Genomic DNA, 27,005 nt, shown 5'->3' on the forward strand with positions numbered 1-27,005 from the left:
TACAAAACCCATATAAGAAACTGGTATGGAAAGCTCGAATCCCTCTCAGTTATTCTCCTCAAGATTTCGAAAATCTAGGGTTTTGATTTAGGTGAGTTTTTGTGATTTTGGATGTTTAGGTTCACTCTAATCATTGCTTAGCATTGGGTTTTGGCTTCCAATGCTATTGGGAAAGGTAAGAGTTCTTGAACCTTTGTGAGATTATGTTTATGTTGAGCCCTAGGTTGATTTGTAATGATTTATGTATATATAGCTTGATTATTGTGAGTTTGGGAGCTATTGGAACTTGTTGGTGGCTTGGATTGTGTTGGAAAGCTTGTTGGTGATCTTTGTGGTGCTCATTTTGAGTTTTGGGACATATTGGGAATCGACCAAGGTATGGTTTCGGTTTCCTCTATGTAGTATATAATATTCATGGACACTTAGGCTAGTGACCCATAGGATAGGTTTGAATTAAAATGGTTGATGAGTTGTTGAATGTTGTTGTATGATGATTTATGATGAATTGATGATTGTTGAGTTTGATTATGAGGATTGATAATGATATGATGAGGATGAATGATTTGCGAAGATGAGAAGTGAATTGTGTTGATATATGTGATATTAATGTTAATGAATTGGTAATGTAGTTGGAAAAATGTTAATGAGGTTTGATTATAATGTGATAAATTGATGTTGAGGTTAAGGATGAGGAAAGGTGAAAGGAAATGTGGTAAGCTTGGTGTAATATGACATAAAGTGTTGATTTTGATGAGAATTGGAGTTTGGAATGGTTTGGTATGGTTTTGGTTGTGTTTTACAAGGAATTGTGGAAAATGTGAAATTGGGTAAAAACTGGTTTTTGGCGAATTTTGTCTGATCATAACATTTGCCTTGGTTTTTAAAATTGGTTGAAGTTTGTTTAAAACTAAAGCTCACTGAAAACCCTTTAAATTGATATAAAGTTAGCAAAATTTGGAATTTTGAGGAGAAAGTTATGATCATTCAAAGATAGTGTTAAAAATCTGAAATTCTGCAAAATTGTAGAATTTTGTGATTTCTGGTATGTGCGCACGCACAACCCTGCGAAAATTTTGACCTGTGCGAACGCATAGACCCGTGCCTCTGCACACGCAGGGAAAGGCTCTCTGCTTGCAGTGCTAGCACAGCTTGTGCGCGCACACACCAATGAGAAACTGCAACCTGTGAGTACGCACAGCCCTGTGCGCCCGCACACGTTGGGAATGCCAGTTTTTTTGGTGCGCTGGCACAGGTTGTGTGAGTGAACAGACTTTGTGAGTTTTAGCACTTGTGCGTACGCGCACCCCTATGTGGGCGCACACATTTTGAAATTTTTCCTGAGCATGCGCGTGACACCCCTGTGCATACGCTCACACCCTGTTTCTCAAATTTTCCTTTGTTTTCAACTATTCTACCTTCCCAACAACGTTGTAAGATTCTATAACACCATTTTAAGACTCTTGGGCTTAGTTTTGGACATTTAAAACATGGGAAAGATTTTAAGGGTTAAATGGGATTATTTGGGAAAAATTAGAAAATGGAGATCTAAGTTTCTGGCGTACTGAGGATGGTGTGATGGTATGTGATGAATGGTTGATGTATGAGATGAGAATTTAGAAACTATAGAGTTCGGAATGAAAATGTAAATTGACAGTGGTCGAGATGAGTCAAGGACTCGAATGGGTGATGAGGAATCACTGATATATTGAAAATGTTTTCTGAAAAACCACTGAAATACTTTTTTATATTAGGATTTTCAGACGCTATCCGCCCGGCGGGACAGCGGTTGGATCCCGCTTATCGAGGTTGCGACGGCGGTGTAAGGACAGTGGTTAAATCCCGCTTAGGTTGAGATGTGAGGTCTGAGGCAAGAGTATCCCGCTCGCATCCCTTCGGATCAATAGAGCGTGTAGGCGCAAAATTCTGGACAATGATCCGAGCACTATATCTCGGGGGTTCCCATATGATGATTTCGAAGGGCGACATCTCCATGGAGGTGTGTCGGGTTGGCAGTTGAACCGAAATGTGATATCACTGCCAATAGGTTAGGCATTCATCATGTGCATTTTCTATCTGTTTGTATGCTTTGCCGACTTGTAATTATTTGCCTATTTGTGTAACATGCTTAATTGCTATTTGTATTACTTGCCTTATATGCTTCTACCTATGTTTTACTTGTATTGTATATACTTGTGATTTCTATTGGGATTGAGGAGGTTCGGAAGGCAGTGGCGATGAAATCGCATGGAGGATCGGTTGGTGAAGGCTATGGGACAGCGGTGTTTAATTAGATTAGAAACTCCCCTAAGATATAGTACCCTGTTTAGTTATGTTAAGATTTATATAATTATGCTTATTTGTTTTAGAATGCTTTAAATTTGAATTCTTGTGATGGATATGGAGTCTAGGATTGCCTTTGGCGTCCCGGGGTCTTATATCCTATATCACTAGGCACTGTTACCATACTGAGAACCTCCGGTTCTCATACCATATTTCTGTTGTATTTTTCAGATGCAGATCGCAACCCACCTCGGTGAGTTGTTTGATTGGTGACGGAAGTGGAGGATCTGGATATCTTTTGAATCTTTTTTATTCATTTTGTATATGTCTCTCACTCTTGTATTTTGTTTTGCCTAGAGGCTTGTATTTGAGAGAACAAACTTTGTATAAGTTGTTTTTACTGTCTGTTTCTTTTGGTCTGTATATAGCTCGCCGGCTTATACTCCGCGAGTGGTGGTTAGTTTCTTATGATATTATATACTATTCTTTTGTTATATCACATCTGTTTCTTGTGCCTTAAGTTAGTAGCTCTGTTAGTATGTTTTGCGCTTTTGAAATCCTGTGTTAGAGCTATACCTTTCATCAGGCTTCTAGATAACATTATTTCTTCTATATATTATATGTATGAGCTCAGAACTGTCGTAATCTCTGATTAACCTTTGCTTTACGATGCGAGGTGAAGTTTAGGCTAATTAGGGTGTTACATCAACCCTATACACTTGAGCGACTAGAGCAGATACACATCCGGTGAGGGTTTGATTGCTCAATTACATGTTTCCACCCATGATCATCTCTTTTCTTGCAAGTTTGTAAAATCTTTTTAATAACTCAATTCAATTATGGGTTTGACTTGGTTGTTAATACCTTTAGCCCTCATGTGCATATATGTATTCTTGGAACTTGATTTATTTTGACTAAGTAGTTACATTCATGTAGATAGATTGCATGTAGATAGATTGCATGTAGGTAGATTGCATATAGATAGTTTGCATTGAATAAATGTTGATACTCTTTGTTTCTTTCTTGAGTTTAGCATGAGGACATGCTTAGTTTAAGTGTGGGGAGGTTTGATAAACTCTAATTTTGTGATTTATCTTGTGCTTAATTTAGGGGATTTTATCAACATATCCCACATTTATTCAATAAAATAGCATTGTTTTGTAATTCTCCCTAAATTTGTGCTTAAGTGTGAAAACATGCTTTTTAGGCCTTAAAATAGCCAAATTTAATTTACTTTAATTCCATTTGATGCGTTGATATATTTGATGAGTAATTTCAGATTCATAAGGCAAGTATTGGATGGAAAACGTGAAGAGAAAAGCATGCAAAGTGGAGAATTCATGAAGAAATGAACATTTGGAGAATTGAAAGCCACGCGCATGCGTCACCCACGCGTACGAGTGAGGAGGGAATTTGCCAACGACGTGCACGCGTCGACCACGCGCATGCGTGATGCTGATCACGTGACCTCATTAAAGTGAATTCGCTGTGGGCGATTTCTAAGCTTTCCAGGCCCAAATCCAACTCATTTCTGAGGCTGTTTGATGCAGAATTCAAGATTGGACAAGGGGAGCAGTTAGATTAGCTAGGATGATGCTTTAGGTTAGAATTAGGTTAATTTCTCTTAGATCTAGGTTTAATTTCTTGTTTCCATCTTGTTTTCTTTACAATTCCTTGTGCTATTGTCTTGATTTTCCTATTTCTTCTTGTTAATTTCTCATTTTGGTTACTTTTATCTTCATGAACTCTTGTTAATTTTCATTCTCTTTAATGCAATTTTGAGGTATTTTATGTTTAATGTGCTTTTCCTAGTTGTTATTGTTAATTTCTTGCATTGGGTAGTTGTAGATTTTATTATTCTTGTAATTTTTCATGCTTTCCTTTTATGCCTACCAAATGTTTGACAAAATGCTTGGCTTAAGTTTAGAGTAGCTTTTTGAGCATTCTTGACTTGGAAAGAGAAATTAGGCAATCTTGAGTCATTAACACCCAACTCATGTTGGTGATCTAGAGTTGTTAGTTAATATTGTTTTCATTGACTCTAATCTCTTGCTAATTCAATTAGTAAGTTGATTAGGACTTTTAGATTGAGATTAACTAGTCTTATTTGACTTTCTCTCAAGTAAAGTTAACATTATACCTTCTTCCTATTTGGAGATGACTAAATAGGATTAGCTCTTGTTAATTGTTGTATGATTAATGACTAGGATAGAAAGCTTAGATTCTCAATCCTTGCTATGAATACCTCTTTTTATTATTTGTTATCTTTAATTGCTTGATTTACTTTTCTTGTCATTCAAATTCATGTTTTGTCAACCCAACTCCCTTGAACTTCATAACCAATAATTAGGCATTCGATTGTAATTCCTAGGGAGAACGACCTGAGACTAATACTCTCGGTTAGTTTTATTGGGTTGGACTTGTGACAACCAAAAATTAAACTTTGATTTGAGGATCGATTCTCGGTTTGGGCTATGCTCAAAACGAAATTATTTGGTTAAATTCCGAACCGGTATAAATCTCCACATCAAACGTCGACACTCAGATTATAAAACTTTAAGGAATAAACTGAACCATAAATTTGGTAAAACTCTCTAAGGTACCCAAGTCACAATATAACTCTAACTCTGCAGTTTACTTTCTGTCTTATTTAACTTTACCCCTTACTACTGACCCAACCGATCACGACCTATGGTCCAAATCAAACTAGCTCGACCTCTGGCCCAAATAAACTCAACCCGACCTCCGGTCCATTTCAAAACAAATTATCATTATTATTAGTCCACCACCACAGTATTCAAAACAGAAAGACAATCACAAATACAAGGAAATACAAGGAAAACATATTTAAAGAACAGTTACAATAAGTATCACAATTAGCAGTTATACAGAATTTATCAGATAGGCAAACCAAAACAAGTATGCACATCCAAACAAAGCAAACAAATTCAACATGATGCATACCTGTCCTACTGGCCGTGAGCTCGCATGTCGGTTAAATCGTCAGAACCCGGCACATCTGGTAGCTAACCCATGCATTTGTCTCTAGGGTGCGCATCTCCAGGAGGATCATAAATAAAGGAGAGTGCCTTTCCACATCAAAAGAGCATGCCTTTCCACCATCTCATGGAGGATATACGAAGGAGAATGTCTTTCCACATAGAAGGAGCATACCTATCCACCTTGCAACCAGAGAAGAATGTGGGGGAAACAATATGAAAGAGAGTGCCTTTCTACCTTCTCCACATCCCCATCACGACAAGAGAGGAAATCCTCCGTCCTCAACTTGCCACACAATTCACATCACAAAAAGAGAGGGAATCCTCCATCCTCAACTTGCCACTCGATAAAGTTTTAAGTTAACTCGCAGGTGGGATCACACCCAGACCTTGCCATCTCAGCCATTTCGGCCATACCTAGTCATTACCACTCTCAACATTTACCTCTCAATACAATCACATCGTAAATGAAATCTTATCATTCTTAACTTGTCATTAACCATACATCATTATCAATTCTACACTTCTTCAACCATAATTTATCACCCAAACCTTTCTTCACTTCCAAGCTACCTCACCTTCCTTAACTTTACCTCATCACTAAGCTTACAACAAAGTTTTAAAGGCTAGAAAAAGTGAAAATAGAGGTTCAAAATTACATTGTAAAACACAAAACTCACTTTGCTAATTTCAGGGGGCACACGTAATGTGTGGGCCACGCATACGCGTGGGTGAGTTTTTTCCTTGCTCGTGTACGCAAGCACCCTGCTCACGTATGCGAGATGCCCAACCCGAGAGGGTTGATCACATCACGTGCAGTGGTCGCGTACGCCAGATCTGTAGATTGGTAAAAGTGTTGAATATTGCAGAATTTTCAACTTTCCACTCCAAACTTCCGACATGCATAACTTTCTCGTTTGAAAATATTTTTCATCCGTTCTTTGAACGGCATAAACTCCACGGACTCAATTTTTATATGAAATAAGTTTGAAATAATTTGGGGGTCCGAAAGTCAAGTTATGGCTCACCGATGTTCGGCCAAAAATCAATTTTTACAAAACTTATCAAACCTCTATTTTCACCAATCTTATTTCTCAACACCAAAACTCCAAGCCTTTTTGACAATATCTAATCATACCAAGTCACATTTTAATGTCCAATTCATGTCCCAAAATATACCTAATCAATTCTCATTATCAACTCTCTTAACCCTCTTCAACTCAAGCCATACATAAATCATCATTCATACAAGCATCATTAATATAAATTCAATATCATCATTATCATTGCTTATACAAGCATCATTTGCTTTTCTTACCTTTTCCAGTCTCTAGACCAATTTCACGGCCTCCGACCCAATATTTATTAATTTATTAGCATTCATATGTTCACATTCAAAATCCTCATCCATTAGTATCAAAATCATCATTCACCAATTTACTTTACCAACACCAACTACATTCACATCAATGAATCATTAATCTGACCATACCTCATTATTTTAACATACATTGACAACTAAAATCATTAAATATGCTCCAAACACATATTCAACTTATTCTATAGTCATTTAGCATGAGTTTTCAAGATACCATACATATTATATACGAGAAAGTAAAACCATACCTTGGCCAATCCCTCGTAAAACCTGGAACATCACCATTTGTCACCGTTCCACAAAGTCCAACCTTACAAGGTCACACCAAACGGGTCTTCGTCTCTCCAAAATCTAATATCAAGTCTCCAACTCCACCAATTTGTTTCCAAATACATAATTCAATCCAGATTTTCATACAACAACAATAGAATTACCTTAGGATTCACAAATTCAGTAAATTGACAAGGATTAAACATTTTTTAGCTTACCAACAGAAGTTTGGGATAAGACCCGGCAAGCCCACAAGATTAATTTGATCCTAAGGCACCAAAATTACATAATTCTTCAAAATAAATCCTCAAATTTTTGAAATTAGGAGAGAGTGGCTTAGAAGAAAATACTAAGGTACTTACCAAATTGTTCTATGGGCTTTGTAGAGCTCAACGTGATGAACACGTGGTCTCAAACGGTACGGTGATCGGAGCTCTGAATTAAAATTGGAACCTAGGGTTTGCTTCCTCCAATCTCTCTTTCAGCGTGCTTCCTTATTCATATGGGAAGAAGAAACTGAATGTTATATTTAAGGGTGAGTGGATTGGGCCTTGGGCCCAATACAGGCCCGGTTCGCTCGATTCGGTCCATTCAACTCAATTTTGGCCCAAATTCTTTAAAATTAGTGTCTAAATTCATATTTTAATTAACTCTACCACATTAAACTATAAAATTCTAATCTCTAATTTTCATGATTAATACTAATTTATTCACTAATTATTTAGTAATCACTCGAGTTTTACATTTATACCGTCTGATTCCTTTTGACTGTAAATCCGACGGTAATTTAATTACCGTCGATTTTTTTCATTTTTCCGATAGAAAATCTGACGGTACTCATCATTTTTTTGTAGTGACGATTCGAACCCACTTGGTCAATCCGCCAAAAAAGGCGGGTTGATGTGAGATCTTGAACTGCCAATCTGAAAAAGTTTGCCAAACCTGCACCGTCGAACTTTCAATGCTACTTTTTAAGCACATTTTGATAATTTTACTAACAATATAAATTCCTAAAGAAAAGGAATCAGGGTTTCAATTTTCCTTCCTTACAGCCACACACTCATACTCTCTCCGTCTTTCTCACAAAAAGGGAGAAGAAAAAAAGGAAGAGGGAGTGGGGTGTGAGAGAGACGAAGAGAGTGTGGGTGTGTGGATATGAAAGAGAAAAATTGAAACCCTAATCCCTTTTTTTTAAGTATTTATATTGTTGGCAAAATTACCAAAATATTCTTAAAAAAATAATGAAAGCCCGTCGGGCCAGTCCGTCCTATCCCGACAAAGCTCGCAGGTTCGACGAGTGGATTTGGCGAGCTTTTTCAGATTGGTAGGTTCAAAATCTCACACCAACCTTCCATTTTTGACGTTTTTGATGGATTGACCTGGCAGGTTCGGTTCGTTTTGCCACCCTTAACACTAATACTAGTTGTAATTTTATTATCTTTATTTCATATTGAAACGATCTATTATAAAATATATAATTTAATAATTATATTTCTTTTTTAAATTCAATAATGATTTTCATACTTATATAGGAATTTTAATAAAATATTATTAAATTTTTTAATTATTAATTTGTTAAAATCTTTAATTATTGAAAATAGCTTATCAAATTTGACTTTTAAAAAATATCTTTTTAAAAATTGTAGCACCTAAATTTGGTAAATTAAATTTAAAATAAATTAAAAATTTTCTAATAAGCACAAGAAATAATAATTTTTAAAATTTAAAAAATCATAACATACACAAATATAAGAGTAAATTTGAATTTTATCATTATATGAAGTTAGGTTAGATTTTAAAATTTTGATAAAATATAAATTAACTTTGAAAAGCATTCTAACTTTAAAAGTATGCAAACACATATAAATAATTGTATTAAATCAAATTAATTATAATTTATTAATATATTAGTTATTATTAGTGAATAATTGTTATATTTTTAAAATAAATAAAATCATTACTCATTGATTTTACTTTTTTTAAATTAAAAGTAGTTAAATTTTAAATTTAATTGATTTTATAAATTTTTTAACAAAAATTACTATGTATATTTTTATTTAAAAATTAAAAAATATATTTTATATATTTTTATTTATTATTCTATGCAAGACACAAATATATGTATTAGTTTTTGTTTAAAAATTAGAAGGATGAATTTATGATATATTATTATTTAAAGGTTTAATTATTTTATTGGTTCTTATAGTTTCGCGAAATTTTTAATTATGTTCTTATACTTTTTTATTTTTAATTGGGTCCCTGCACCAATTATTTTTTAATTGAGTTTTTACATTTTTTTTCCTTTTATTTGAGTCCCTGCACCAATTTTTTTTTTTAGTTGGGTTCTTATACAATTAAGCTAATTACTATCAAGAGGGATCTAACTGAAAAAAAATTGGTGCAGGAATCCAATTAAAAAGAAAAAAAAGTATAGAGACCTAATTAAAAATTTTGCGAAACTATAGGGACCAACAGAGTAATTAAACCTTATTTAAAATAGTTAAGTGAGTAGTTTTAAATTTAATTAGTCTATAATCAGTTAATCGTATTGATTCACTGGTATTAGTATTAGAACCTGCCAGTTTATTTTGAGGTTTATAATGATGGATTTTATAAGTTAGATTAGATTAACATATAATATAAAATAATTTTAATAATTTTATATTTTGTAATTAAAAATAAATTACATAAAAAATAAATCTTAATAAATAAAAATATTTTTGTATGTATTTATATATTTTATTTTTATTTAATTTAAAATAAAAAATTATAATTACCAATTTTAAAATATTATATATTAAAATGTATTCATATATGTTTGCATTAATATGTTTTATATTTATAAAATCTATCAATACTTTTCCTCTAATGCGCACAAAATTGTTTGGGTGGTTTTAAACACCCATAGATATATATAAAAACAATACGTCCGTCTAAAGCTTATTCGTTTATTAAAGGAACCATTTTTTGATGTAACTAGCTATATACTGCTATAATTGATTCATTTATTTCTTGTTTTAATAAACATTATTATTTTATTTTTTTCATTGACCAAAAAAATTCCACATCTTCAATTATATTGACATGCTTGTTTTTTACTGTGATACATTTATACTGAGAAATCTGTAAACAAATTTGTATTTTTTAAACTTTATAATTAACAACTGACCAGGGAAGAACAAAAACAAGAAGCGACTTGTACCAACGAAATATCTTTTATCATAGAAGAAGAGTTCAAGGGGAAAAGAAGAGAGAGCATGTAGGACCATGTGTGTGCATATATTTCCTTCCATTAATTTCGTTTAGTTAGGTTGGGACCATACCTATTTGATTACTAATAAGTTATTTCCACATTCATATGTTTCCCTCGATCTTATTGAGTTCAATGGCCTAACAAGAAAATAATAATACACATTCCATCATACACAATAGGAATTGATATACTAGGTAGCTATGATATCCGTTTATTTTAACTCCAATGATAATGTAACATCTTGTAGAGGACCAAAAACATTAGCAAAATTTTCATATATATAGCACATATCTAATTAAGGTGATTGCTCTCATATCCTAATATTTTTGATAAAACTCATATTCTGTATATGTGAATTAATATAATATAGACATGTGATATCATTAATCTCAATCAATTAATAATTAAATAATTTTAAAAATTTAAAATTTAATGTATTTTAAAAGTATATTAAATATTATTTATATATAAATACGAATACATATATACTTTAATCATATATGATTAATTATGGTTAAATAATTTTATTTATTAAAATTAATACAAAATTAAAATAAAAATCTTTTTCCTTTTTCATCAGCGTTCTCTTCCCAAAACATTGATTATTGTTTTTTGTTCTAAGTCAGATTCTTGAACATTCAACCTTTTAGATTTGAACCTCTCCCAACATCGCCATTCACCGCCGTCGTTCACCACCGCTCGCCGATACTGCCAGATTCCTTCTATCTCTCAGGCCTTCGTCTATCTCCATCTCCATCACCGTCTATATCGTCTTTAGCCTCCGTAACTCCAATTATAGTGCTCCCTGTTTCCGCCTCCAACACTAGTGTCGCCGTCGTTTCTCACATCCTGAGCCTCCGTGATCCCTGTGTTCGCCGCCTCTGATTCACCAGCGTAGCTGCGTTCTCCATCACCGTCTCTGACATCCACACCCGTGACATTAGGTTAGGTGTTCACCCTCTGTTCAAACAATAAAAATATACACACAACCAATCATTTATTGTTTCTTCTGTAATTTGGAGTGATAATTAAAAAAGAATCTAAATAGCAATTTTAGGATTAAACAGTGAACTTATACTGGCTCAACAACTAAAAAGATAATTCCAATTAGGCGAGTGATTACTTCAAATTCCAGAGTAAATCATAACATATAGTGCAATTAATCTAAAAGATCAATCTTATATAGCAGATATACAGCTCAAAAAAATTTATTTATGGCAGCAAATTTGATCTATAAAGAAATCAACAAAATGAAACTCACGGTTTGAACATGCAAGCATCGAAACAAGCCCAGATAAAAAAAAAAAAAGAAATTCATTGTTTGAATAGAGGGTGAACACCTAATCTAATGTCAGGGGTGTGGACGTCAGAGACGGTGATGGAGAACGCGACAACACTGGTGGATCAGAGGCGGCGAACACAGGGGTCACGGAGGCTCAGGACGTGAAAGACGACGGCGACACTGTTGTTGGAGGCGAAAACAGGAGACGCTGTAATCGGAGTCACAGAAGCTAACGACGGCATAGACGGTGATGGAGATGGAGATAGACGAAGACGTGAGATATAGAAGGGATCTGGCGGTAGTGGTGAGCGGAGGTGAATGGCGGCGGTGAACGGTGATGGTGAACGGTGATGGTGGGAGAGGTTCAGATCCGAAAGATTGAGTGTTCAGGAATCTGACTTAGAACAAAAAACAATAAGCAGTGTTTTGGGAAGAGAATGCGGATGGAAAAAGGAAGATGTTTTTTATTTTAATTTTATATTAATTTTAATAAACAAAATTACTTAATCATAGTTAATCATATATGATTAAAGTATATACGTTTTTGTATTTGTATACAAATAATATTTAATATACTTTTAAAATACATTAAATTTTAAGTTTTTAAAATTATTTAATTATTAATTAACTGAGATTAATGATGTTACATATCTATATTGTATTGATCTAAATATACATGGTATGAGAGCAATTACCTCTAATCAATTGAGCTTCTTGTTATACACGGTAGACAATATCCCCTGGAAAAAGGGGAAGTTGTTTTTACTAGCTTCTTGTTAATTATATGTGGTAGACAATATCCCCTAGTTTTGACACCAAAAAATTAACATCTTTCATGTGCCATATATATAGTTATAAAATTGGAATAGATCGTGATAAAGTAAGGATAACTAACATCAGAATAGATTTGTTAGAATTAGGATACGATTTGTTCAGATTTAATTTTAGTTTTTTATTTTATCACTATTCCTTAAGTTAACTTTTATCTATTTTGTTATCAAATTAATAAATTATTCCTGTAACTAGTTTTTGGCAATCATATATTTGGTATGTGTAACATGAAGCTTACAAAGTAAGAGAAAGTTTTGTTATTCCTCTTTGGATCTCCAAACAACAGATAGAAATGAGAAGGAGATACGACTCTTCTTGGACATATTGACCAAGAACAAGATTTATATATAATCTTCTCTTTCCAAAAGCATGGTGATTCTTTTCATCTTTTGTCAGCCACTCACGGATTCGGTATCCGCTTTGATATTAGAAAAGATTATCGGACAAAAATTTTTTACATAAATTATTAAGGGTTTAACTAATAACACGTGGTTTTTAAGAATATATGTTAAAGGTTATCAATTAATTTCTTTTTATAAAAAAGCATACAAAATTTTAAGTTTTATGTATTTGTTATGTAATTATTAAAGCAAAAAAATTTAAAAAATTTCTACTAATAATAACTTTAATGTGTTTCTAAAAACACATGATAGTTGAATATAATTATTAATAATTAATTCGATATATTTGTCACATTAATAAAAGTGGTTACTTAATCATCAAAATCAACTATTTACTAGGTATTTCTCGCCAAATAAAAAGGTAACAAATATTTTCAATAACAAATATTTAAATAATCATAATACGTGTATATAAAAATTTAACTCTCAATTAGTCATTGATATAAGACTAAATATTTGAAATATATATTTAGGTTTATAAAAAAGTTTGATTATAGTATTCTAAAATAGTTTGCCTTTTTTTTTTTCCAAAGACAATGAAATTTCATTAATAGAAATAAAAGAAGTCAGCATCCACATTATAAGAACTGAAATAAACAAAAGGAGATCTCTCAAAAGGCCATCTGAATAGACCAAAATTTGACATCAAAAGGAGAAAGTAAAACATTGGTAAGAAGAACTAAAGGGGAGAGTGACGGGGAAAATCTCGCATTTCTCGGACTAGCTTCGTCGCCGAAGCTACTATTTTCACTGGGCTGCGGTGTATGCCCTCATAGAACCAGCTATTTTGTTCCTTCTAGATCAACCAAAGGGTTACAGCAATTGTTGCAGCAGCGATTCACCTCTTGTTCTACCGTGCGCTCGGACTACCGCCAACCACCATGAGCTGAGTTCAATAACCTCCGAGTTAGGTAAGCACCAGTTGAGTTGAGATTGTCCCCAAATTTCTTGTGTTTCTCTGCATCTATCCAATTAATGAAGCTAGGTTTCCTCTGTTTCATGACAGAAAGGGCATATTCCACTAGTGGACGGGAATCGGTGATGGAAAAGAGAGGAGATTGGTAGACGTTCATGGCAAGCTTTCCAGAGGAAGATTTGGATTTTACGGGGGACTGGGAGCTTCCACAGGGACGTCCCAAGGTTCCTCAGAGGTAGAGTTGGAGGGCAAAGCTCCAGGGGCTCGTGGAAAAAGTTGTAAGCAATCTGGTATCTTGCAGCAACACTGTAAGTGTTTGATCTGTGCAAAGCCCATTTAATTTTATCACTATCTCCTTCAATCAGAGATAAAATTTTGCTACTAATGTCTTCGGTAAAAAACTTGTTGAATCATATTTGTGTTCCACTGGCCTTTTAAAGTAATTAGATCTTTAACCCATAAAATTGTTGGATCTGTAGTTTGATGAGCTGATTGTGGAGGGACAGAGAAAGGATAAGAAGGTGGAAGCCCCGGGTCTTCAAATATTCTGATTTCTGAGCTTGTGCCAACGCTCCAAGAGAGCCCCTTCTCAACCACTTTGCGCCCCTCTAGCAAGCTGCGCCACCCCCATGAAGGTGTGTTTTCAATCTTGGCTTTTAACGCAATGCAATATCGGTAATACTTTCCTTTTAAAATTCTAGATAGGAGTGAACTTGGTTGTGTTGTTATTCGCCAAAACTGCTTCCCCAGTAAGGCTAGATTCTGCGCCCTGAGGTCCTTGATCCCAGGTCCCCCTTCCTTCTTAGGTCTTGTCATAGTATTCCAGTTGATCCACACCATTTTTCTCCGCCAGTATTGAGAGAGCATGCTATGAATTTCTGAGATGAGTGTGTCTGGGAGTTTGAAACAGGACAGTGTATATATAGGGACTGCTTCTCCTACTGCCTTGAGTAGTGTATGTCAACCTCCTGCTGACAGTAGCTTTCTTTTCCAGCCTAGAATACGCTTCCTGACCTTATCCTTAATAAGGCTGAAGGTAGCTTTCTTAGATTTATTAACAATAGCAGGAAGACCCAAATATTTGTCTGTAGCTGATAAACCACTATTTTATGGTTTATATTGTATTTAATTGAGTGGTTTTTATCAAATTCTTGCCCACTTATTAATATGATTTGTATGATTTTACAATTCCTTCCTAGTTTAGTTCTATGGTTGAAAACCTACTTCCTAGAGATATTTTAATTACGTATTTTAATTCTTCTTTATACCATTCGATGCCGTGATCCGTATGTTAAGTGTTTCATGCTTCATAGGGCATGAATGGCTTAGAGAATGGAGAGGAAGCTTGCAAAAATGGAATGAACACAAGAAACTAAGAAGATGACCAGCGAACACCGACGCGGACACATGGTCACGCGACCACGTGAAATGGAGAAAATCGCAGTGACGCGTTTGCGTGCCTGACACAAACGCGTGGATTGGAGTCTGCACGAATGATGCGAACGCATGGATGACGCATACGCGTGGCAAGAAAAAAACGCTGAATGACGCGCACGCGTGACATGCGCGATCTGCAGAATTAACAGAACACGCTGGGAGCGATTTTGTGCCGTGTTTTGACCCAGTTTTTGGCCCAGAAACACAGATTAAAGCTAGAGAACACGCAGAGACTCAATGAATACTAAGCATAAGCTGATAATTCACAATTTTAGGTTTAGATGTTATTTTTAGAGAGAGAGAGGCTCTCTCCTCTCTCTTAAGTTTTAGGATTTAGGATTTCTTTTAGGATTAGGATTTCTACTTCTCAATTTCCAGGTTTAATATTCCTTTACTTTTCTTTATGTTTTTTTCTACTTTTATTTATTCTATTACTTTAGTTGATTACTTGATGTTGCCAATTTGGTTTATGGATTCTTATGTTCAATCTAACTTTCTATTTAATATAATTTGTGGTATTTCAGATATATGATTTTAATTTAGCTTTTTACACTCTTAGCTTTGGTTGAGTAATTAGAGACTCTTGAGTTATCAAACTCAGCTGATGATTGAAAATTGGAATTCTTTGCTGATTGATTTGAATTCCCCTAACTCTAGTCTTTTCTTAGGAATTGACTAGGACTTGAGGAATCAAATTGATTTATCCACTTAACATACCTTCACGGTTAGAGGTTGACCAAGTGGGAGCAAAAGCCAATTCTCATCACAATTGATAAGGATAACTAGGATAGAACTTCTAATTCTCATACCTTGCCAAGAGCTCTGGTGCACGAATTTGCAATCCGTACAACTAACCAGCAAGTGCACTGGGTCGTCCAAGTAATACCTTACGTGAGTAAGGGTCGATCCCACGGAGATTATTGGTTTGAAGCAAGCTATGTTTATTTTATTAATCTTAATCAGGATACCAATAGAGTTCTTTAGCCTCGTATAAAGTAAAAAGGGCATAAAATAAATAGTTGTTACTTGTTGTGCAGTAATGGGGAATATGTTGGAGTTTTGGAGATGCTTTATCCTTTGAACTTCAACTCTTCCTTGAAATCCTTCAACACACGCAAGGCTCCTTCCATGGCAAGCTCTATGTAGGGTGTCACCGTTGTCAATGGCTACTTCCCATCCTCTCAGTGAAAACGTTCCTATGCTCTGTCACAGCACGGCTAATCATCTGTCGGTTCTCAATCAGGTTGGAGTAGAATCCATTGATTCTTTTGCGTCTGTCACTAACGCCCAGCCTTCAGGAGTTTGAAGCTTGTCACAGTCATTCAATCCCAGAATCCTACTCGGAATACCACAGACAAGGTTTAGACTTTCCAGATTCTCATGAATGCCGCCATCAATCCGGCTTATACCACGAAGATTCTGATTAAGGAATCTCAGAGATACTCATTCAATCTAATGTAGAACGGAGGTGGTTGTCAGGCACACGTTCATGGATTGAGGAAGGTGATGAGTGTCACGGATCATCACCTTCTCCATAATTAAGCGCGAATGAACATCTTAGATAAGAACAAGCATGTTGAATGGAAAACAAAGTAATTGTATTAATTCATCGAGACGCTGCAGAGCTCCTCACCCCCAACAATGGAGTTTAGAGACTCATTCCGTCAAAAAGTATGTAATTCAGATCTGAAAATGTCATGAGGTACAAAATAATTCTCTAAAAGTTGTTTAAATAGTAAACTAGTAACCTAGGTTTACAGAATATGAGTAAACTAAGATAATTGGTGCAGAAATCCACTTCTGGGGCCCACTTGGTGTGTGCTGGGGCTGAGACTAAAGCTATCCACGAGCTGAGGCTTTTCTTGGAGTTGAACTCCAAGTTATGACGTGTTTTGGGCGTTCAACTCCGGATCATGACGTGTTTTGGGCGTTCAACTCCGGATCATGAGCGGGGCTAGTAGCTTTTTGCTTCCAAACAGTTTTGGCATCTCACTTTATCCTTTGAAATTCAGAATGATTGGCATCCATAGGAACTCAGAATTCAGATAGTATTATTGATTTTCCTAGTTAAGTATGTTGATTCTTGAACACAGCTACTTTTATGAATCTTGGCCGTGGCTCTAAGCACTTTGTTTTCTAGTATTACCACCGGATACATAAATGCCACAGACACATAATTGGGTGAACCTTTTCAGATTGTGACTTAGCTTTGCTAAAGTCCCCAATTAGAGGTGTCTGGAGTTCTTAAGCACACTCTTTTTGCTTTGGATCACGACTTTAACCACTCAGTCTCAAGCTTTTCACTTGGACCTGCATGCCACAAGCACATGGTTAGGGACAGCTTGATTTAGCCGCTTAGGCCTGGATTTATTTCCTTGGGCCCTCCTATCCATTAATGCTCAAAGCCTTGGATCCTTTTTACCCTTGCCTTTTGGTTTTAAGGGCTATTGGCTTTTTCTGCTTGCTTTTTCTTTCTCTCTTTTTTTTTTTTGCAAGAAATTTTTTTTTCACTGCTTTTTCTTGCTTCAAGAATCAATTTCATGATTTTTCAGATCATCAATAACATTTCTCTTGTTCATCATTCTTTCAAGAGCCAACAATTTTAACATTCATAAAATTCAATATCAAAATTATGCACTGTTCAAGCATTCATTCAGAAGACAAAAAGTATTGCCACCACATATAAATAATTAGAATTTTCCTTATTATGAACTCGAAAAAAAAAATTAAATTGCCTCTTTATTCTACAAATCTACTATTTTATTCATGTTTGATGATGATGAGAAAAATAAATTATAACTTAATTGGAAATAAAACCAAAATAGATATGCTAATTACTACTACTCCTATATAGCTTCTAAGGTAAAATCCTATAATAATACTATCACAGAGTTAAAGCTAGAATTAGAACATAACAACCTGTATTTTGGGAAGTGGATGTTCCTCTAGTCTGTGGGGTGCCTTCAAGAATTAATTTCTGACGCTTCAGCTCCCTTAAGTTCACATCCTTGCTCTTCCTGTTCCCTTAGGTGCCATGATCTTAATGAGTTTTAGCTCAGTGATCATGGCAAATCACACCAAACTTAGAGGTTTGCTTGTCCTCAAGCAAAAGAGAGGAAAGGAGAGGAATAGAAGGAGAGGCAGTTTTGAAAAAAAGATAAGATGAGTTGAGAAAGATATGAGAAGAAATTAAAAAGATTTGAAACAGAATTGGATTGGAAAAAGATTTGTGTTTATGAATTAAGATACATTTGATATTTTTGAAAAAGGGATTTTAGAAATTAGGGTTTTTAGAAATTAGGATTAAAATTTTTGGAATTGAAGGATGATATTTTGAAACATGTTTATGCAAGAAATCATGAATTGAAACATAAAAATTAAAAAATTTGTGAAGAAAAACGAATTTTACCTCCTCCCCACCATCCTGGCGTTAAACGCCCAAACGCTGCATGTTTTGGGCATTTAACGCCCAAATGCTGCTTCTCCTGGGCGTTCAACGCCCAGCTGATGCTTCTTTCTGGCGTTGAACGCCAGGAAGTCCTTTGTCACTGGGCGTTTTTCTGAACGCCCAGGATGCTAACAATCTGGCGTTAAACGCCCAGAAGGTGCTTCTTTCTGGCGTTCAACGCCCAGAAGATGCTCCTTTCTGGCATTTAACGCCCAGATGGCTACCCTTACTGGCGTTGAACGCCCAGTAGGTGCTTCTTTTGGGCGTTCAACGCCCAAAATGTTTCTTACTGGCTTTTTCACGCCAGTGAGCTTCCAAATTTCCCTGAAACTCTGTGAATTCAATCAATTGCTATTTTTACCCTTTGAAGATACTTGGACACACACCTGTAAAAAAAAGGAAATTTATAAACTTTGTAAATGGCTGGGTTGCCTCCCAGCAAGCGCTTCTTTATTGTCTTTAGCTGGACTACCACTGAGCTCTAATCAAGTCTCAGTTTGGAGCATTCTTGCTCGAAGTTACTTTCAAGATAATGTTTAATTCTCTGTCTATTAACGATGAACTTTTTGCTAGAGTCATTATCCTGAAGCTCTACGTATCCATATGGTGATACACTTGTAATTACATATGGACCTCTCCACCGGGATTTTAATTTCCCGGGGAATAATTTGAGCCTAGAATTAAATAGCAGAACTTTCTGCCCTGGCTCAAAGACTCTGGATGACAATTTCTTATCATGCCATCTTTTCGCTTTCTCCTTGTAAATTTTTGCATTCTCGAAAGCATTGAGTCTAAATTCCTCTAGCTCATTTAGCTGGAGAAAAACGTTTTTCTCCAGCTAACTTGGCATCAAGGTTCAGGAATCTGGTTGCCCAGTAGGCCTTGTGTTCCAGTTTCACTGGCAAGTGACATGCCTTTCCATACACAAGCTGGTATGGAGAGGTCCCTATAGGGGTCTTGAATGCTGTTCTGTATGCCCACAGAGCATCATCCAAGCTTCTTGCCCAATCCCTTCTACGGTTAATTACCGTCCGTTCCAGGATTCTTTTGAGTTATCTGTTTGAGACTTCAGCTTGCCCATTAGTCTGTGGGTGATATGGAGTAGCTACCCTGTGGCTAACTCCATAACGAACCAAAGCAGAGTAAAGCTGTTTATTGCAGAAATGAGTGCCCCCATCACTGATTAACACTCTAGGGGTACCAAATCTGCTGAAGATGTGTTTCTGGAGGAATTTTAACACTGTTTTAGTGTCATTAGTGGGTGTTGCAATAGCTTCCACCCATTTGGATACATAATCCACTGCCACCAGAATATAAGTATTTGAGTATGATGGTGGGAATGGTCCCATGAAGTCAATGCCCCATACATCAAACAACTCAATCTCCAAGATCCCTTGTTGAGGCATGGCATAACTGTGAGGTAGATTGCCAGATCTTTGGCAACTATCACAATTAAGCACAAACACTCGAGAATCTTTATAGAAAGTAGGCCAGTAGAAGCCACTTTGGAGGACTCTTGTGGCTGTTCGCTCACTTCCAAAATGTCCTCCATATTGTGATCCATGGCAGTGCCATAGGATCTTCTGTGCTTCTTCTTTAGGCACACATCTACGGATTACTCCGTCTGCACATCTCTTGAAGAGATATGGTTCATCCCAAAGATAGTACTTTGCATCTGTGATCAATTTCTTTGATTGTTGCCTACTGTACTCTTTGGGTATGAATCTTACTGCCTTGTAATTTGCAATGTCTGCAAACCATGGCACTTCCTGGATGGCAAAGAGTTGCTCATCAGGAAAGGTTTCAGAGATCTCAGTGAGAGGGAGGGATGCCCCTTCTACTGGTTCTATTCGGGACAGGTGGTCTGCTACCTGATTCTCTGTCCCTTTTCTGTCTCTTATTTCTATATCAAACTCTTGCAGAAGCAACACCCATCTTATAAGTCTGGGTTTTGAATCCTGCTTTGTGAGTAGATATTTAAGAGCAGCATGATCAGTGTACACAATCACTTTTGATCCTACTAAGTAGGATCTAAACTTGTCAATGGCGTAAACCACTGCAAGTAGCTCCTTTTCCGTGGTTGTGTAGTTCTTCTGGGCGTCATTTAGAACACGACTGGCATAGTAAATGACGTGCAGAAGCTTGTCATGCCTTTGTCCCAACACTGCACCAATGGCATGGTCATTGGCATCACACATTAGTTCAAATGGCAATGCCCAGTTTGGTGCAGAGATGATTGGTGCTGAGACCAATTTAGCTTTCAGAGTCTCAAATGCCTGCAGACACTCTTTATCAAAGATAAATGGTGTGTCAGCAGCTAGCAAGTTGCTTAGAGGTTTGGCGATTTTTGAGAAATCCTTTATAAACCTCCTATAGAATCCTGCATGCCCCAGAAAGCTTCTGATTGCCTTAACATTGGCAGGTGGTGGTAATTTTTCAATTACTTCAACTTTAGCTTGATCCACCTCTATTCCCTTGTTCGAGATTTTGTGCCCAAGGACAATTCCTTCAGTCACCATAAAGTGACACTTTTCCCAGTTTAAAACCAGTTTAGTCTCTTGGCATCTCTTTAGAACAAGTGCTAGATGGTTAAGGCAAGAGCTGAATGAGTCTCCAAACACTGAAAAGTCATCCATGAAGACTTCCAGAAAATTTTCCACCATATCAGAGAAAATTGAGAGCATGCACCTTTGAAAGGTTGCAGGTGCATTGCACAGGCCAAATGGCATCCTTCTGTATGCAAATACGCCAGATGGACATGTGAATGCCGTTTTCTCTTGATCCTGGGGATCTACTGCAATTTGATTATAACCTGAATATCCATCCAGGAAGCAGTAGTATTCATGACCTGCTAGTCCCTCCAACATCTGGTCTATGAATGGTAAAGGAAAATGATCCTTTCTGGTGGCTGTATTGAGCCTTCTATAATCAATACACATACGCCACCCTGTAATTGTTCTTGTAGGAACCAGTTCATTTTTTTCATTGTGAACCACTGTCATGCCACCTTTCTTAGGGACGACTTGGACAGGGCTTACCCAGGGACTATCAGAAATAGGATAAATAATCCCAGCCTCTAGTAACTTAGTGACCTCTTTCTGCACCACTTCCTTTATGGCTGGATTCAGCCGCCTTTGTGGTTGAACCACTGGCTTGGCGTCACCCTCCAGTAAGATCTTGTGCATGCATCTGGCTGGGCTAATGCCCTTAAGATCACTGATGGACCACCCAAGAGTTGTCTTGTGTGTCCTTAGCACTTTAATTAGTGCTTCCTCTTCCTGTGGCTCTAAGGTAGAGCTTATGATTACAGGAAAGGTATCACCTTCTCCCAGAAATGCATATTTCAGGGATGGTGGTAATGGTTTGAGCTCAGGTTTGGGAGGTTTCTCCTCTTCCTGAGGGATTTTCAGAGGTTCTATTAGTCTCTCTGATTCCTCCAGATCAGGCTGAACATCTTTAAAGATGTCCTCTAGCTCTGATTCGAGACTCTCAGCCATTTTGACCTCTCTTACCAGGGAGTCAATAATATCAACACTCATGCAGTCATTTGGGGTGTCTGGATGTTGCATGGCCTTGACAACATTCAACTTGAACTCCTCCTCATTGACTCTCAAGGTTACTTCCCCTTTTTGGACATCAATGAGGGTTCGGCCAGTTGCTAGGAAAGGTCTTCCTAGAATGAGAGTTGCACTCTTGTGTTCCTCCATTTCCAGCACCACAAAGTCAGTAGGAAAGGCGAATGGCCCAACCTTGACAATCATGTCTTCAATCACGCCTGATGGGTATTTAATGGAGCCATCAGCAAGTTGAAGACATATCCTGGTTGGTTTGATTTCTTCAGTTAAACCAAGCTTTCTGATAGTAGATGCAGGTATTAGGTTGATACTTGCCCCAAGATCACATAAAGCTTGCTTGGTACAAGTACCTTCTAATGTGCATGGTATCATAAAGCTCCCAGGATCTTTAAGCTTATCAGGTAAGCTTTTCAGAATGACTGCACTGCATTCTTCAGTAAGGTAAACTTTTTCAGTTTCCCTCCAATCCTTCTTATGACTTAAGATCTCTTTCATGAACTTAGCATAAGAGGGTATTTGCTCAAGTGCTTCTGCAAACAGAATCTTTATTTCAAGAGTCCTGAGATAGTCTGCAAAGCGGGCAAATTGCTTATCCTGTTCCGCTTGATGGAGTTTTTGAGGATAAGGCATTTTGGCTTTGTATTCCTCAACCTTAGTTGCTGCAGGTTTATTACCTACAGAAGTGGGTTGGGAAGCCTTTTTAGAAGGGTTGTTATCAGCACTTGTATGTGACTGATCCCCCACTGGAATTTGAATGCCAGGGGTGGAAGCTGGAGTGGCGTTAGACGCCACCTCCTTATTTGTTACTGGCGTCTGAACGCCAGAACCATGCTCCCTTTGGGCGTTCAACGCCGGATTCATGCTTGTTTCTGGCGTTGAACGCCAGGAATGAGCATGGGCTGGGCGTTCAACGCCAGCATTATTCCTCTCTGGGCTCTGATTGTCCTCTGAGGGATTTTGAGTAGCCATTTGTTCATTTCTTGGCTTTTTGCTGTTTTGAAGTGAAGTGTTTAATGTTTTCCCACTTCTTAATTGAACTGCTTGGCATTCTTCTGTTATTTGTTTTGACAGTTGCTTTTCTGTTTGCTTTAACTGTACTTCCATATTCCTGTTAGCCATTCTTGTTTCCTGTAGTATTTCTTTGAATTCGGCTAGCTGCTGAGTTAGAAAATCTAATTGCTGATTGAATTCATTAGCCTGATCTACAGGACTGAGCTCAGCAGTTACTGTTTTAGCTTCTTCTTTCATAGAAGATTCACTACTTAGGTACAGATGCTGATTCCTGGCAACTATATCAATAAGCTCTTGAGCTTCTTCAATTGTTTTTCTCATATGTACAGATCCACCAGCTGAGTGGTCTAGAGAAATCTGAGCTTTTTCTGTAAGCCCATAGTAGAAGATGTCTAATTGCACCCACTCTGAAAACATTTCAGAGGGGCATTTTCTTAGCATCTCTCTGTATCTCTCCTAGGCATCATAAAGGGATTCATTATCTCCTTGTTTGAAGCCTTGGATGCTTAGCCTTAGCTGTGTCATCCGTTTTGGAGGGAAATAGTGATTCAGGAATTTTTCTGACAGCTGTTTCCATGTCTTTATGCTGTTCTTAGGTTGGTTATTTAACCACCTCTTAGCTTGATCTTTTACAGCAAATGGAAACAGTAATAATCTGTAGACATCCTGATCTACTTCCTTATCATGTACTGTGTCAGCAATTTGTAAAAATTGTGCCAGAAACTCTGTAAGTTCTTCATGTGGAAGACCGAAATACTGGCAGCTTTGCTGCACCATGATAATGAGCTGAGGATTCAACTCAAAACTACTAACTCCAATGGAGGGTATACAGATACTACTCCCATATGAAGCAGTAGTGGGGCTAGCATATGACCCCAAAGTCCTCTTGGACTGTGCATTTCCACTTAGTTCCATGATGGAGTAAGGGAGATGGTATGTATGTTGCTATTATTTATTTTATAAAAATTTATTTTATAAAATAAAGTAAAAATAAAACAAATAAAAATGAAATAAAATAAAAAATGAAAATATTTTTTTTTTGAAGATTTTCGAAAAATTTGAGGAAAAGGAGAAAGTGGTTAGGATAAAAATTTTTTGAAAAAGATAATAAAATATATACTAAAAAGATAAGAATTGAAAAATTTTGAAATTGAAATCTGAATTTTTATATAAAATTTTCGAAAATGTAGTTTAAAATTAGTTAGAAAAGATATTTTTTTGAATTTTGAATTTTTTGATGAAAGAGAAAAACACATAAAAGACACAAGACTTAAAATTTTTAGATCTAATGCTCCTTATTTTCGAAAATTTTGGAGGGAAAACACCAAGGAACACCAAACTTAAAAATTTTAAGATCAAGACACAAGAAAAACTCAAGAACACCTTGAAGATTCACAAGAACACCAAGAACAAAAGGAAGAACACCAAACTTAAAATTTTTAGAAAACTTTAATAAAATTTTCGAAAATTATGAAAAGATTAACAAGAAAACACCAAACTTAAAGTTTGGCACAAGATTAAATCAAGAAAAATTATTTTTTTGAAAAAGGATTTTAAAAAGAAGGTGCCCAATTGCCAAGAACATAAGCCAACGCTATAACCAACTAAGTTAAAAATGTAACGTATTTTAAAGATGTATTATTTTTATGGATAAAATAAATTTTTGAAAACTAATGTTTTGAAAAAGCACAAGAAAAACAAGAAAAGACACAGAACAAGAAAAATTAAAGATCAAATAAGAAAAATAGACAAGAACAACTTGAAGATCAATGAAGAACAAAGAACACAAGTTCGAAAATTTTAAAGAAAAATATCAAAGATGCAATTGACACCAAACTTAGAACAAGACACTAGACTCACGAAAAATTAACAATTAATAAAGAAAAATAATATTTTTTTTTTTGAAAAGAAACTATCCTATCAGAATTTAATGACTCTATAACAATAAAAATAAATTATTCCTAATCTAAGAAATAAAATAAACCTTTAGTTGTTCAAACTCGAATAATCCCCGGCAACGGCGCCAAAAACTTGGTGCACGAATTTGCAATCCGTACAACTAACCAGCAAGTGCACTGGGTCGTCCAAGTAATACCTTACGTGAGTAAGGGTCGATCCCACGGAGATTATTGGTTTGAAGCAAGCTATGTTTATTTTATTAATCTTAATCAGGATACCAATAGAGTTCTTTAGCCTCGTATAAAGTAAAAAGGGCATAAAATAAATAGTTGTTACTTGTTGTGCAGTAATGGGGAATATATTGGAGTTTTGGAGATGCTTTATCCTTTGAACTTCAACTCTTCCTTGAAATCCTTCAACACACGCAAGGCTCCTTCCATGGCAAGCTCTATGTAGGGTGTCACCGTTGTCAATGGCTACTTCCCATCCTCTCAGTGAAAACGTTCCTATGCTCTGTCACAGCACGGCTAATCATCTGTCGGTTCTCAATCAGGTTGGAGTAGAATCCATTGATTCTTTTGCGTCTGTCACTAACGCCCAGCCTTCAGGAGTTTGAAGCTCGTCACAGTCATTCAATCCCATAATCCTACTCGGAATACCACAGACAAGGTTTAGACTTTCCGGATTCTCATGAATGCCGCCATCAATCCGGCTTATACCACGAAGATTCTGATTAAGGAATCTAAGAGATACTCATTCAATCTGATGTAGAACGGAGGTGGTTGTCAGGCACACGTTCATGGATTGAGGAAGGTGATGAGTGTCACAGATCATCACCTTCTCCATAATTAAGCGCGAATGAACATCTTAGATAAGAACAAGCGTGTTGAATGGAAAACAAAGTAATTGTATTAATTCATCGAGACGCTGCAGAGCTCCTCACCCCCAACAATGGAGTTTAGAGACTCATGCCGTCAAAAAGTATGTAATTCAGATCTGAAAATGTCATGAGGTACAAAATAATTCTCTAAAAGTTGTTTAAATAGTAAACTAGTAACCTAGGTTTACAGAATATGAGTAAACTAAGATAATTGGTGCAGAAATCCACTTCTGGGGCCCACTTGGTGTGTGCTGGGGCTGAGACTAAAGCTATCCACGAGCTGAGGCTTTTCTTGGAGTTGAACTCCAAGTTATGACGTGTTTTGGGCGTTCAACTCCGGATCATGACGTGTTTCTGGCGTTTAACTCCAGACAGCAGCATGTACTTGGCGTTCAACGCCAAGTTACGTCGTCTATCTTCGCGCAAAGTATGGACTATTATATATTGCTGGAAAGCCCTGGATGTCTACTTTCTAACGCCGTTAAGAGCGCGCTAATTGGACTCCTGTAGCTCCAGAAAATCCATTTCGAGTGCAGGGAGGTCAGGATCCAACAACATCAGCAGTCCTTTTTTAGCCTAAGTCAGATTTTTGCTCAGCTTCCTCAATTTCAGCCAGAAAATACCTGAAATCATAGAAAAATACACACACTCATAGTAAAGTCCAGAAATATGATTTTTGCCTAAAAACTAATAATATTTAACTAAAAACTAATTAAAACATGCTAAAATCTACATGAAATTACCCCCAAAAAGCGTATAAAATATCCGCTCATCAAGCTCTATTAGTTATTAATTTAATTTCTTGCAATTTACTTTTCTTGTTCAACATATTTAAAAACCCCAAAAAGATATTTTTTCCATAATCAATAATAAAATACACCTCCCTGCAATTCCTTGAGAAGACGACCTGAGGTTTAAATACTTTGGTTATAAATTTTATTAGGTTTTGTTACTTGTGACAACCAAACTTTTGTATGAAAGGATTTTCTGTTGGTTTAGAAACTATACTTACAACGTGATTATATTCTTGTGAATTTCTTTACCGATAGAAATCAGTTCGTCAGTAGCCCTAATGTGGTTAATATTTAAAGCCGTTGTCCATTGATTTCTGAGTAAATCCGGAGTATTATGACTGAAGAAGACTG

This window comes from Arachis stenosperma, chromosome 9, assembly GCF_014773155.1.
Source record: "Arachis stenosperma cultivar V10309 chromosome 9, arast.V10309.gnm1.PFL2, whole genome shotgun sequence".
NCBI lineage: Eukaryota > Viridiplantae > Streptophyta > Magnoliopsida > Fabales > Fabaceae > Arachis > Arachis stenosperma.